This window comes from Populus euphratica, unplaced genomic scaffold (genome assembly GCF_000495115.2).
Source record: "Populus euphratica unplaced genomic scaffold, PopEup_1.0 scaffold48.1, whole genome shotgun sequence".
NCBI classification, from domain to species: Eukaryota; Viridiplantae; Streptophyta; class Magnoliopsida; order Malpighiales; family Salicaceae; genus Populus; species Populus euphratica.
Window position 1 is genome coordinate 113,969 of NW_011499879.1, and position 14,105 is coordinate 128,073.

General features: G+C 30.9%; 1 long non-coding RNA gene and 1 pseudogene across 1 annotated transcript; both read left to right on the forward strand.

The window, feature by feature from the left end:
• Nucleotides 1-7,586: 7,586 nt before the first annotated feature.
• Nucleotides 7,587-10,490, forward strand: LOC105129117 (pentatricopeptide repeat-containing protein At4g22760-like; annotated as a pseudogene).
• A 1,584-nt stretch (nt 10,491-12,074) lies between these two features.
• Nucleotides 12,075-13,440, forward strand: LOC105128939 (uncharacterized). Its single transcript, XR_842973.1, has 3 exons — nt 12,075-12,461; nt 12,621-12,828; nt 13,106-13,440. It is a non-coding gene; the product is annotated as an uncharacterized LOC105128939 (long non-coding RNA).
• The last annotated feature ends 665 nt before the right edge of the window (nt 13,441-14,105 follow it).

Genomic DNA, 14,105 nt, shown 5'->3' on the forward strand with positions numbered 1-14,105 from the left:
CAGTCGTTTACAGAACTAAAATCAGCTCCAAGCACGATGAAGCAAGTTCCTCGAGATGGGATTTACCTTCTACTTAGTTTATTACCGCATAATTAAGATTTGCTGTCACCTTCAACTTAATTAGCCGATCGGGCACAGTTCTGGATAGATTCAAGAGTGTTCTGGCTAAAAAGAGAGAGGGAAGAGAGATATCTAATAATTCAAAATCTAGTGAGCTAAAGAAAGGGTAAAAATGAATGAAATTCATGACGGTGTGAATCAAGGCTCCTTCCATGTGTGCAATATGCATGCTTGGAAAGCAAAAGCATCTGCTAAAAATCTCGATTTTCAATTATATTCTCGTGCATTATGAGCCCGATTGGTTACCTTGTCTACTGTTAAGCTCTCATTAAGAAGAACAAAGTCAAGTTTAGCTTAAGAAAGTGACGTTGCAGCAGGATTGTTACAGAAAGAGGATAGGAAACATGGCATCCTTCACATGATAAGTTGCCATCATGGCCCTGCTCTTCTCTTCTTTTTTTTTTATAATTCAAAGCTTTCATGCCACTGCTTTCACGTTTGTCTTTGACTTTGAGTGCCATCAATTAGTCTCTGATTCATGGAATTCATATCGGTGCATAATCTTGAGCGAATTATACCTACCATGTTATGTTAATCAAGTAGAAGACAAAATTCTTTTGCCACGTTACAATTGTCTTGACCGTATATCATGAGCCATTTATTTGTAATTAATTATCGTAGTTTCGTGACTTGATAGACAGCCGTTTCTACTATTTTTTTTTAATTATTGATTTTAACTTTTAATGATTAAGGTAGTTTTAAATTAATATTTGCATATTAAAACTACATGTCCTTGAAAGTTAATCCTTCTAAGAAATGATTCATGAAAAAATGAATTACTTTTTCATATTAATTTGACTATACCATAAAAAATAATTTTTTTTTTTTATGTTTAGATCTATCATTTATTTTTTGTTTTGTTTGGATCTATTGGGAAAAATGACGTGTAAAATAACATTTTTTGTGTTATTTATTTTTTTAAAAAAATAATAAATTATAATTTTTGAGTTATCAACTTTCTTTTAGGCTAAGTTGTATTCACTATAAAATAAACTATTTTATTATGTTTGGTTGCAACATAAAAAAATAATTGAAAATTCTTTTTGTTTCATGATAACCATTAGAAAATAAATTAAAAAATCCAACATGAAACAAGTAAAACATAAACATGAAGTATTTGAACACAAATAAATCCATAATTCCAATGAAATATAACTTAATTATTATTATTTGATAATGAAATTTCAAGTTAAATTTGTAAGACAATAAAAATATTGAAAATGAGGATGAGAAGTAGTATAGAATGAACAAATAATTAATGGAAAGTAAGCTTTTTACATTACAAAAAGTGATGAACAGTAAATCTCAAAATACATTAAAGCAATAATATGCAAATATAAAGTATAATGTTAACATAGAACACGTACATTAAAAAAGTGTCTTTCCAAATGTCGAAGAAAAACACTTCCCCTCAGAAAGCATTATATTTTCCTTCGGCTGATTTTTTTTTTATTAGCCTGTTTCTGAAGAGCCACAAAAGACCAGAAAGGAAAAGAAAAACACTTTTCATCTAACAAATAAACATTAATATATAGATCTCCGGTCTAGGGATAATTAACTTAATATAATTTCAATTCCAAGAGGTTAACTTTTACAGGATATCAAAGTAAGAGTAATATGACTTCTTCCTAACTTTATTAAAAAAATAAAAATAAATGGAGAAATAAATATTCATCTACAACCATTATATGAATCATAATAATAATTCAAAATACTTATTTTTTAAATTTAATTTTATCTTTTTATGTTGTGTTCTAGAATAAAAATATACATTTATTGTTGGCAATGTGCAACAAGTCTTAGTTGAATCGAGATGGACAATCATGGATAAAGAAATGAAATCCTTAAAAAAAAACAACCATGGATAAAGAAATGAAATCCTTAAAAAAAAAGAATAGAATTTGAAAATTTAGATTGTGTTTGAGAGTGTGGTTGTGGTTGTAATTGCTTTTCAAAGTGCTTTCCACTCAGAAAAGTATATCAATAATTTTTTTTTTATTTTTTTAAAATTATAAAAGTATATCAATAATTTTTTTTATTTTTTTAAAATTATTTTTGAGATCAGCACATCAAAATAATTTGAAAACATTAAAAGCATATTAATCAAAAAAATAATAATTTTTTTTTGAAAATGCTTTTAAAAAGTACTCCTAAATGCCCTCTTATTGATTTGAATATCAATGAATTTACATGAAAAAGTACAAAGTTGATGATATAATTGAAAACTTGAATGCAAAATTGATAATGAATTGCTACACTCAAACCTATAAAATCAATTAAACAAAGACTTTTACACCCGTAAAAAAAATCAATATAATTTAGGTTTTATTACTTTTAACTATAAACTTAGATTGACCAATATAATATTTCTATTTAAAGAAAACTTTTCTACATGATGAATTATCCAAAAACATCTACATGGATCTTTTATAAGGAGCATTTCCTAAAAGATATTATTAGAAGGTGTGTAAATTTAAAAATTCATTATATGAATTCAAAGAATCTATGAGAGCTTGGATTAGAAGGTTCATAAAATTTATAATAGCCTTTAGTTACTATTATCGCAATTAAAATCCCACATTATTTATGACAAAATAGCAAGATATGATTATATATATATATAAGAAAGGAAGGATTACAACATTTCCTAGCTAGAGAGTTTAAAATAAAAAACCTAAATCATTTAAAATGTTTTCTAAAAATCAAAGTTTCTTGATCTTATAAAAAATCTTTCTTTCTTAAAGAAAACATGCCATAAATTTTCTATAATAGACTAATATGTTAATACATCAACCAATTGTTAGATGAGTATAAGAAGATATATATGAAGTTATTATATATCAAGTCCAATTAGATACTTGTAAATAAAATAAGATATTAAAAACTTTTATTTTTTTATCACTATAAGCCACTACATGTGCTAACCACTTTTTTTTTTAAATAATCTTGTATATTTATTAAAATTTTAAATTACTTTTAAATCAATATGATTATCACAAAAAACCAAGATAAAAGTATGAATAATACCCTAGAGGCAATTTAAAGAAATTTTATTTTAAGAACAATACAATTAATTAATAGTGTTGTGAAAAGTAAAATTTTAAAACAACTCATAAATCTAAAATAAAAAATTTAAAAGAAAATTAAATAATAATTCCGTGCAAAAAATATATAAAAAGATTAAGCTGCCGGTGATCAATTATATAATGATTAATGGATTTTATAAAACAAATATTGTTATCTTTAATAAATAATAAAAAGATAAAATAATATTTTATTGTTTCAATGTTAAAATAATATTTTATTGTTTGAATATGCTTTAGGTTATTATTAATATATACTGTACTTTTTGATTATCTCAATAAAAAAACCAGAAAAAGTGTTTTTTCCCCTGCTAGAGACAATTTTACTTTATTGGTGTATTAGCTGTGTACAATTTCTTATTGCTTAACCTTTTCATACTACGGTTTGATTCCAATCAACTTATAAATACAAGCCTAGAACAGAGAAAGGTCGCTTGAGTGCTTGAATGAGAATCGTCACGTATGATAATAAGAAGCACGACTACCATGATTATAATTAACCTGCAAGCTAATTGATCACTTGGAAAAAAATAATTTAATCATTAGTTTCTTTCACGCTAGAGGATCCGATTTATGCATCATTGGAGATGCCTTTTGATACTCAGCTTATGAATCATAGAAGCTCTGATCAACACCTCTCATCTTGATCGATTTCTGAAGAATTTAGGGATGGATTTTGTAGTAGATGAAACACGTTTATGATTTTGAAAAACTTTTATCGGCCGGCTTGTTTAAAATTATAATTATATTTGTGTTTTAAAATGGTTTTTTTTTAAATATATTAAAATAATATTTTTTATTTTTTAAAAACTATTTTTAAGATTGTTGTATTAAAACAATTTTAAAACATAAATTTTTTTTTTTAATAAAATAAATTTTTTTTTTTTTTTTAATTTTTTAATAAAATAATTTTTTTTTTTTTTTAGAAAACGAGTATGTACCGCGTTTCCGATCAACAGAGGGGAAGAGGCCTTCCCGCTGCCCCCGTCGGTCTTTCAACTTGTAATGTTGCTGACATTCTGCTCTTCTGACATCATTTACGCGATCCCAATAGTAAAAGCAGCTCACATAAAAGTTATCAAGCAGACGGCATGGACCAGAAGCAAAGCTGGCTTCGAGGATGACATCATCTTCCATCTTTTTCTGTAAAAACAGTGTGGATTCACAGAGAACAACGCATAGAAATCCAATCATGCGATGGACTCGTCCATATTCACTTTCATGCGGCCTGCCTTATTTTGACCAAATGACTCAGTGATGTTGATGATGATATGCCACGCACTTGCCGGACTGGAAGATATGATTGACCAGGCAGTGGTGAAGAAACTGATGGCTAGCATGCGAGAAGAGGCAAAATGGATTGCTGATAAATAATGAAAGGTCATCATTAACCTTCTTATTTTTGCATCAATGGTTATAAGATCAACGGCATGATGATACAGAAGCCAGCTGAAAATGTAACTGGGATATCGAGCGCAAATCAAAATCAAGAAACACTTGGATGATCGGCTTGTCAAGGATCCAGATACATGGATATAAAGAACATATAATATTTTATGTGGTACGATTGTTCCTCCACCGAGGAACAACAGAGGAGAAAATTACTATAATCAAGTCAATACAAGTCTGAAGAACTCTTGACTTTAATTTCAAATATTACATCCCAAGCCTCACGACACATTATCTTCAACGGAGCTAGATATTTTATATTGAGATTATCTGACATAAAAAAACATTCATAATTACATGAAAAATGAATTTAAATAATGGAAAATAAGGATACATATATATAAAGCCTTTATAAAAACTCGAGCAGTAGTATGAGATGTTTATAAGGGCTTTTTAATTTTTTTTTAAGTATTTGAGAAAAGATTTAGCTTCCATTGAAAATACTTTTTACTATTAAATAAAAAAAAGTTTAACAGCGTGCATTCCATGCTTTTGAGGAGGAATTGTATCTGAACGCATGATTTAAATTGACCATCGAATCAGAGCGCGTCTGATGATGTGCAGGTGTGATGATTTCTCCTGCAAAACAAATCCCTTGTTTATTCAGGATCCTATAATACTTAAATCAATGAACAAATAAATGAGAGGCAAATTACAGAGAAGAGAAATTAATGTTACCATGCTCCTTTTCTTTTTACTATTCAAAGGGAGTAAAAGCACACTTTGATCCCAAAATTTTATAGATTTTCATTTTTGATCCATATTTGGATCATTTTGCGTTTATGTCGTGAACTTCATTTGTTTTTATATTTTAATCGTTTAAATTTGAGAGGAAAGAGAAAGCTGTTAACAATTTAGAAAGTAAAGAGAAAATTATTAATTTGTTACATTTCAGCAACTAAAAATATTGTTGATCCTAGTGTTATTGGGTTCATTTAAAGAGAGAAACCATTAAGGTGCTTTTGCGGATTAAAAAAAATTAGGGTAAAGATTTTTATTTAATTTTGTGTTTTTTGACCCTTTTTAAAATTTTTTTGGGTGGTAATGATTTACTTATTTTTTAAAGTATTTATTAGATGTTTTTAGGTGAAAGTATATTACAAAAATTTAGATCCAAAAAACCTTTGTATGACTTTCCAACTATCTCTCATTTAGTTGAAAATATACCATTGAACAACATGTTGTTTATTACTATAAATGACACAAAGTCTCTCCTTCTTTTTTTTTAATAAAAAGATAAATAACACATGCCCTCCACTTTTATAGGCTCAATTTTTTTAAATTTTTTTCTTGTTTTTTTCTTTTTAGATTTTGATTCAAATGTCCTATAAATTAAATATACATTTAAATTATTATTCGATTTTCTCATAGTTCTTAAGTAATATTATAGGTTTTTAGGAGAGCATTAAAATTTATTTATTTTAATTATTATATACCTAATGTGAAAATAAAATTAAAAATTTAATTATGAATATTCAATGAAGATGTAATTTGTTTTTTTATTATATTTAATATATTCTTGATATGATTTTATCTCAATAATTAATTTCCTTGTGTGTTCAATCACATACAAAATATTAATGTATTGTTTTAATATGTTATATTAAAACTTGTTTTCAATATCATGATATATTTTTGTTTTAAAAAAGTTTTTGCAATTAAAAAAGTATGTTTTTGTTAAAACAATATAGATTTGTATTAATAAGAAAGTAAGGTTTAAATTGATGTACATTTTTATACTTATTTAAAATGACAGAAATTTTCTATGAATCTTTGTTTTAATTGTAGTTGTCTTTTATTCAAGAAATGTGCTGCTCACAACAGAGCATACCATTATTTTAAAAAATATTAGGGATTTTTTATGATAATATTATAAACTTTTTTTATCGATAATTATGTATTAGTTTGTGTGCAGAAATCTTTAAATAACCTCTTCATGTTATTAAATGAAAATAAAATATCTATTTTATTATCTATTTCATTATAAATTTCTATTTAATTTTTTTCAGATTAATTGTCTGTATACTTTTTTTCATATAGTTACCTAAAAAATGATTGATTTATGATTTTAATTTTTTTTTATTGAAACTTGCTTTCATAATCATGATATGATTTTTCTTAAAACAATTAGATTTATCATAAAAAAATATTTTCATCAAAACAAAAAAGAAATGTGTTGATAAGGAAAATCAAGCTTCTCATTAAAAATATATATTTTTTTCTTTTTCGTTCAAAGCATTATAGTTTTTCTAAATATTGTTTTCATATTGTTGTTTTTATTTGATGAATTATGTTGCTGATTTATTGTCAAATAAAAAAAAATTGCATTTTCTTTGTATAGTTTTATTCTTGGCTTTCCCATAAATAAATTATAAAAAATAAGCTTGTTAAATCCGATTGGTATAAAATAATATTTTTATTATTATATAATAAAAAAATAAGGATAAAAAATTAACAATAAAAAACTCTTTTTATTATATCAAGTGAAAAAACTTCATTCTACTCCCTTAAGTTTTAATTTATTTATATTTGGTCTCTATTATTCTAGGTTTTTTTTGTTTTGATTAAAAAATTTATTTTTATCATATTTTGATATTGAATGTTGAGAGAGAAAAGAGAAAATTATTAAAATTAATTAAAAAGAGGAAAAATATTTGGGATGGTACATTCCGATTACAAAAATGAATTGATTTTAGACTCAATAAGTTCTTTTTAAGATGGAAACCTATTGATTTTATTTTTTATTCAGTTTAATTTATGATTTTTAAGAATGATGTTCGAAGCTAGAAAATGATTTAATAGAGATTTTTAGGATGTTTTTAGTTTAAAATAAGTTTAAGATTTCATTTGGAGTCGGTTTGATTTATGATTTTTTATACTTTATATATAAACCATTGTTTTTTAATAGTAAAAGATCATAATTACCAATAAGTAATGGCTATTTCTGGGAGACGAGGCAGAGGCAGGAAGGTCATTAAGAAGTTAAAGCGAAAGCCCAGATAATGGAAATGGCGTGATATTCAATTCAGGTATAATTTCGTTAGTATTAATTCACTTGATGTTAAGGGACATTTTTTTTTTTGGGGGTCGAGGCTGAAAGCTCAAAGCTTAGTCATTTCTTACCGGGTATCTTGCTTGCTGGTATGCCTGATGAAGAAATGAATGTATTTTATTTTTAATTTAGTTCTCTGGTCGCTATTTAGTTTACTCGAGCGATTCGCTGGAGATTCTATTAAATGAAGGCAAGCACAGTGAAGAATTTGAGCTCTTTTAGTGTTATGGGTTCCTTTGAAGTTCTGTAAAAGTAAGCTGGATGATTTGGTTTTCTTGTTTCAGGTTTGGGTTACCAGTGGGACTGCTCTCTGTTCAGGTTAATAGCTTGAAGGATTGAATTTCTGTTCTATAATACATTTGACCTTATCGTCTTTTATCCTTTGTGGGTATTATGCCAATCATCCATCAGTGTGGTATGGTTGTGTGGAGTGGAAGGCTTGAGTTCCCTCGTTTTTTTTTTTTTTGATGCCATTTCTTCACCTCAAGATATGCTGATTACGAGGCAAGCTTAAACCAAGTTTTCTCGTTGAATAGAAACGAAGAATTTACAACCAACTGGTTCGATAACATGAGATTCGTTCTGGATTGTTCAACCTTGCCATGTAGATGCTGCCTGCCAAACTGACGACGATATTGAATAATTATCCGACTGCCAGCCAGACAAAACAAAGTCATGCATGCATGCATCATCAATGGTCTTAATAACCTGGAGCCTCTCTTAGTTCGTCAAATCCTCCAGTCTGCTTGTAATTACCATAGAAGAATTGATCAATATGTCCATAATATCCTTGACCATTTGCGACTTCTAGATCCATTCACATGGGGTTGCATTGTTAGATATTTCTCGCAGCAAGGCTAATTCAAGGAAGCCATTAATCCCTGTGCTCAGATGCGGAGATAAGGGTTGTGTCAAGCGCATTTGATGTATCCTCTGCTTAATGGCGTATGCTAGGACCTTTTACAAGATGGTTGGCATATTGATCCACGCTCAAAGTTATAAATATGACTCTCTAGCTGTGTTTATGCTCAAACAGCCCTTGTGGATTTATATGTAAAAATGGGTGATATGAGCACTGCACAGAAGGTTTTTGATGAGCTGGCGGGGAAGAATGTAGTCTCATGGAATTCAATTTTATCGGGGCATCTGAAATGTGGGGATTTACTAGAGGTTCAGTGGGTGTTTGACCAGATTCCAAGGAAAGATATCATATCCTGGAATTCAATGATATCAGGGTATGCAAAAATAGAGGACATGGACCGCGCATTGTTTTGTTTCAACAGATGCCAGAGAAAAACTATTTTCTTGGGATGCATTCATTAGTGCATACGTTGATTTTGGGATCATAGAATCAGCACGGAGATTCTTTGATGCAATGCCCCAAAGAGACTGTTTCCTGGATCACAATGATTGTTGGGTGCTCAAAATGTGGAGATGTTGTTTTATCGGATAGCTAAGAAGGATCTGCTTACGTTTAATGCCGTGATATCTTGCTTTGCTCAGAATAGCCAACCGAAGAAGGCCCTTCAGTTGTTTAGCGAGATGGGTAAAGCTTATGCAAATATTCGGCCAGGTCAGATTGACTTTAGTAAGTGTTGTAACAGCTTGTTTACAACTAGGGGACAGGAGAATTGCGTCATGGCTAGTCATGTGTAAATGATATTGGAACAGATATTGATGACCCGTTGGTTACTGCTTTGCATTACCTATATGCAGAGTGTGGGAGTGTTGAAAAGGCATATGATCTATTTCATGGCCTAAATAAGAAGGTTGCAGTTGTTTATAGTGCAATGATCCCGGGTTGTTGCATGAATGGAAAGGTTGCTGATACAATCAAGTTGTTGGAAATGATGGTGGACACCCAAACTCGTCTGAATTTAGCTACCTTTCCAGGGCTATTTACAGGCATGTAACCATGCTGGTCTGGTTGAAGAGGGCTACCGATTCTTTAGTTCCATGAAGGACCATGACCTGTACCTTCAGTTGATCATTATGCAATCATGGTCACTCTTTTAGGGAGAGCTGGAAGATTACAAGAGGCATGTGAGCTGATAAAGAGTATGCCAATGCAGCCTCATTCTAGGGCTTGAGGGACTTTGCTGCTTGCCTGCAGCGTGCATAACAATGTTGAGTTTGCAGAAATTGCAGCTCAGCGTCGTTTTGATTTGGAGCCTAATGCAACTGCTCTCTTCTTGCCAACATTCATTCCTCTGCTGGAAGGTGGGTTGATGTCAGGAGATTGAGGAAGTTGTGGAAAGAGAAGCAACTGTCCAAGTTATCAGGGTGTAGTTAGATAGAATCAACGTAACCCTTTGATAATTGAATGATCAGATGCTAGTCTGTGAGACCTCGGAAATCATAGACCCCCCCTGCTCCAAATCTAGTTTTGGGATGGCAAATTCGTTTATCATGAATCTGCTTCGAGTTTTAAAATGCCTCAAGGCTTCATCAGGGAGGCCAATTCTGATATTATGAAGGCTAAGATTGACTTGGAAAAGACAAATTCTGGTACGATATGAAGGATAAAGTTGATTGGCAGAAGAATATTTTCCCAGCTTCATTATCCTGAAATTGTGGGCTGGGATGTTCTTATTTTCCAGTGGATCATACTCAGCATGGCAAGGTCATATAATGTCTGTAAACATGTCCACTTTATGGATGGTTCAAGAACAGCGGCATGATTAAATGCCCATGTTTTCTTTATCCTTTGGTTAATTCTTTGTCCGCACAAGGTGCACTGATTTTCTCCGAATAAATCATTTCTTTTCTCTACCTTGTTGGAATAGAGAAGTTAGTATTTTAATGTTGTTGGAAAAAGTAGCAGAATGGAGAGACCAAAACAAACATGTCCCAAAAAACAAAATCTTGTATCACCAGTAGAAGTATAATTATATTAAATTATAAAAAAATCAGGTTATAATATTCTTTTATTTTATATTATTCTGGATAATGTTTCGAAGAAAAGGACTTAATTTGTAACCTGTGATGGTCGGCTTTCCCATTCTGCAACAGGAGGAGTTTTGCCCGCCTTGTTCTCGGCAGCATTAGAGGATTAATGCCTGTCAGAATCAATGTTGCCCTGAGATGGAGAAGAGATGAAAAGGACCATGGCGCCACAGATACGGGAAAATCTTTTTTAATGTAGAGAATAAATGGAAATGGGCAGGAAAATTAAGGGTCTGTTTGGCATTAAACCATTGTTTTGTTATTTTTTTTTTATTTTTTTAAATTAATTTTTTAAAATAATTTTAGATTGTTTAGATACGCTAACTCTACTATATTTCTTAATAAACAATAAGTATTATTCAGTATGTAGTGTCTAAACCAACAGGGAAACTATATAACTTTTCTTAGCACCTCTGTTAGTTTAGGTTATTTTAAGTATATGCATCAAGGTTTAATCCCATAAAAACGATCGCATCCAAATAATTACTGATTTAAGAGAGCTAATTATGAGCACTTTTCTTGGTACCCTTTGTGCGAGCATACTTAGCCAATGCTAGATAAACTGTTTGCCCTATGCTACAGGGCTGTATCCTTATTTTAGTCCAACACGATTTACATGAAGGAAAAAAAACAAAGAACAGAGAAGATATGAGAGTTCAAATTAATTTTCTTTTTTGGTATAAACACTGCATACATATGCAGAAGTCGTAGCAAAAATTGTTTAATCTTAGATTACAAGATCTCAGAGAGCTTGTAAGAGATTTCTGATATGTTACCGTTAGGAAATTAGGGGGTGGTTGCTAGTTCTCCTTTTCCCGTTAGGAAAGATTTCATGTCTGTTGCGAATCTTGTTTTTCAGGTGACATTAACTATCATGAGGGGCCGGAGCCATTAAATAGAAGAGCTTTTTTAAATAGATGATTAAGTGGTAAGAGCTTGAAATTATTATTATTTTTATATAATTTTAAATTTAAAGTTTATAGTTATTAATATGATGATATAAGTTAGTCTGAATATTTATATTAATAATAAAAAAGGAAGTTTTTCTAAAAGAAACATGTTATTTTATATTTAGCACTCAAATTGAGAGTTTGATATATAATATATGCGATAAATTTCTAACCTCCATGCGGATAAATTACACTTTTTTCAATATTTAGAATGGCCTTGACCATGTTTTCAGCACCAAAATAGCAAAATCTATATTTTTTTTTATGAGTTTTTCTTTAAAAAAAAAAACGCAGAGGCAAGCAAGTACAATTAATATACTAGTTTCCTCCATCGTCACTCAAACGATAACTAGCTTTCCACCGTCCTACCTTCCTTTCCCTCACTATCTTCACACAACCTCTACCTCTCCACTCTCATGTTAAAAAACCATAACTAAAACTTGTAATTTTATCATTGTTTTAATCGTACGTAATCAACACACACACACACACACACACACACACACACCACATATATGCCAAAGAGGGATGTCCGGCGTAGAGCTCCGGAGAACGGTGGACGGAAGATCAGGCCACCACACCTATCTCCATCTCCAAGTAGACCGGCCCCATCACCATGGCGATCGGTGAAGCACTCCAAGCCTGTAAAGTTTTTGAAGCGATGGTCCTCAGAGTCCATGATGGTGTGGGGGGAGCCGTACTGAAGAGAGTGTTGATCAGCAGAAACAGAGGAGCAGCAGCTTACTGTACGAGAGTGATGGTGGTGTTTTGTTAAGGCCTCATACTTGTACAGATGTTCTTGCTTCGTCTCCTTCTTTGATCGTGCCCACTAATTTCTCTCCTCGCTCCAGTCTTGATCAGGTACCAGAAGTTTTATTTTTTTCCCCACTTAATTAGTCCCTTACTAATACATTGTTGAAGTATGGTGAATCAACCCTCAATTTGGACACAATTTTACTGAATTCAGGAATTTCATTCATGAATAGTCTATGCTATATTGATACAAAACTTGGACTGTAGGGATGCAAGCAGGATGCAGAGGTAGTGATTACTGTAACAGTAGAAGGGAGTCCAGGGCCAGTTAGGACCATGATTAAATTGGGATCTAATGTGGAGGACACAATTAAGCTTGTGGTAGACAAGTACAGTGAAGAAGGGCGAACCCCAAAACTTGACAAGAATGCAGCATCAACATGTGAATTGCATCATTCCTATTTCAGCCTTCGAAGTAAGTCAAGGTTTGGACTTTCCATCTAGTTATTAGTAATTCTGATTTTGCGTTTTTCTTAGGATTTCAGTGAAGAGATGTTCCTTGTCATTCGCCAAGGGATAGTGTTGTTTTGCTGATTTCTTTTTTATTCAGCTAATACGCCTTGATTTTGTTACTAGATTCGATACAACAATCTTAATATTTACAAGTTGCCTTTTGTTTTTCAATAACTTTCTGTCATGTTATCCTATTACCTTTCTAAGAAGTTATCAATTATGCTTCTCGGTGTCAACAGGTTTAGATAAATCAGAATTGGTTGGGGATGTTGGTAGCAGAAGCTTCTATCTCAGAAGCAGCAGCCGCAATCGTAGAAGTAATGGAGGCTCAGCTTCTTCCATTGCAGAAACAGTTTCTGGGAGAGCCACCACCACCACCACCACCAATTCCATGCCCTCCATTCTTACTTCAGGAATTCTTTGCTAGCAAATTTGGCAAAATTGTGAGAAGGACGCTTCAGCTTTGGAAGGTCTTGGTTTGCTGGAAATGACACCAAGATCCTGTCTTTGTTGGCGTTCAATAGCATCACATTATCTACTTGGCTCTAACATAAATCAAGATCCCTTTTTTTCATCCTTGTATCCTTATTTTATTTTCTTACAAATTCTTTTTGGATGGAGATGAATATTTATGGATGGAGTTTTATATTATCCATATTTAAGCTTGAATTAACTATTCAAATCCAATCTAAAACAGTATGAATTTTTATATTAAAACCTGATCAAATATCCATCAAGTTTGAATACTATAGTTTAAATAGCTATCACAAGGTGTAATTTATTATCAATATCACTAATTTTCAACACCCTTTAACCTTTTTTGGTCCTTTCTTAAAAATCAAATCTTTAGCCTGCATTCATGTGGATAGCACAATGATACTATTATTAACTATATTGATATGATTAGCTTTCATCTCATTAATAATTAATTGATAAAGAATATGTCAATATCAATCACCTTGTATCATTAGCTTTCATTTCCATAAACAACTAATTGAGTTGAATTCAATATATTTATTTTCCTATTAATATATGTTAATACTAATCATCTTGGTATCGTTAGCCTCTATTTCTATGGATCTATTTCTATGGATGAGTAATCAACTTCAATTAATTATATTTTCTTGGCTAAAAAATAAAGGTTTTGGCTAAAAACCAAGTTCCTTCCTCTCGAATTTTTTCAATTCTAATATTAATTCGAACACAAATCAACCAGGAGACATTAAAACACATCAACTC